This window comes from Otolemur garnettii, unplaced genomic scaffold, assembly GCF_000181295.1.
Source record: "Otolemur garnettii isolate 467f Iridium unplaced genomic scaffold, OtoGar3 scaffold00054, whole genome shotgun sequence".
NCBI lineage: Eukaryota > Metazoa > Chordata > Mammalia > Primates > Galagidae > Otolemur > Otolemur garnettii.
Window position 1 is genome coordinate 3048462 of NW_003852449.1, and position 1706 is coordinate 3050167.

At 40.7% G+C, this 1706-nt stretch overlaps 1 protein-coding gene across 1 annotated transcript in view; it reads right to left on the reverse strand.

Annotated features, from left to right (window-relative positions):
- The window catches only part of PTGDR (prostaglandin D2 receptor), a gene marked incomplete at its 5' end in the record, with an annotated part of 7428 nt that overhangs the window by 4642 nt on the left and 1080 nt on the right, over positions 1-1706 (reverse strand). The window lies entirely within an intron of this gene.

Sequence of the window (1706 nt, forward strand, 5' to 3'; positions counted from 1 at the left end):
ACTCTGGGAGGCTGAGGCAGGAAGATCACTTGAGTTCAGGAGTTTGAGACCAGCCTGAGCAAGAGTGAGACCCTGTCTCTACTAAAAATAGAAAAGTTAGTTGGGCATTGTGGCAGGTACCTGTAGTCCCAGCTCCTCAGGAGGCTGAGACAGGTGGATTGCTTGAACCCAGGAGTTTGAGATTGCTGTGAGCTAAGATGACATGGCACTCTAGCCTGGAGCAACATAGTGAGACTCTGTCTCAATAAATAATAAAAATTTAAAAAATTTATTAGTTTTATTTGTAATATGATAAATACTGATAGATAAAATTCACATAAATAATGTGGTTTTTAACCACTGCTTTAGACCATAAAACACTATCTCTTTTTCCCCAGTATTTATGAAAGTTTAATTTTTGGTATGTCTCTTTAGCACATTTTTAATAATTATAATAACTGAGTATTTTTAGTTCTGTAGTTTTATATTGTATATAAGCGTCGTCCTCTAAATAATTATTTTGTCTCTCTCTTTCCTTTTCCCTGTTCTTCAAATGAACATGTAGAATCAGAATACACAGTAAGTTTCATTTATCTTAAAATATTTTGTCTATGCTCAGTGGAATAATTAGAACAGCCCTTGTATTACTTCTCTCCTATCAATGTAATGCTTTTTAAAAACAGAAATAATTCAGAATCAGAAATATTTGAATGTAGGCTTAGTGATGAATTTCAAAATGTATCAATAATAACAGTGATGATTGAGTGTCGTTTTTTTTTTTTTATAATATCATGTACATATTTACTAGGAGAAGAATGAAATGTTTTCTTGGCATAGTATTTGGCTTAATTGTTGGAGCTCCAAGCTCTGGGGCCCTGTAACTGATTTCTTCCTTTGCCAGAACTCTCCTTAGCTCCAGAGCTGTACAAAGACAGCAGGCAGGGTGGATTTGGCCTGTGCTTTGCCAACTCCTGTTTTAGAGGAAGGCTCTACAAAAGTGGTCCCTGAATCAGAAACTGTAATATCACCTGAGAACTTAAGAATGAAAGTTATTATAAATCTTTAAGTCAGAAGATCTGGGAAATGGGGTCCAGCCACTTGTGTCTATAAAAGCCCGGCTGACGATTTCGAGCAGGCTACAGTTTGCGAATCACAGCTGGCTGTCATGTCACCCAGGCCTGTGTCTGTATCTATCTGCGCTTACAGAGATTTACCTACTTACTCATTTAGGGGAGCTCTGATCCTACCCCTGTGTAATTATGCGTGACTACTCTTCTCCCACACATTCAGGGCTTCATTTAAAGGAAAATCACTTGATATTTCCCCCTCATCCACCAATAAAGTGATATCCGGAACTGCAACACTCCGGTAAGAAACTAACAACTTTTCCCATTCACGAAAGTCTGCGGACTCCAAGCACAGCGTGTGGGCAATGCAACGTGTTCAGACGCTGCTCCTGTGGAACAGGTACCCTGGGGGCGGAGGAGAGGAGGGGAGCCAGGCTCAGCCACTCCCAGGTGTCCTGGCGGGGACCCCAAGAACCAAAGCCTTCAAAACATGGAGCTAATTCAATCTCCACCACCATCCCCATGAGTAAAGTGAAACCCGAGATAATGGCTTTCAAGTCACCCCACTTGTCAATATAGAAACAGAACCTGTCAAGACAGGTTGTCAAAATCACGTGATCAGGTGAAACACACAAACAGCCTCAAGCTCCACCGGCTTGG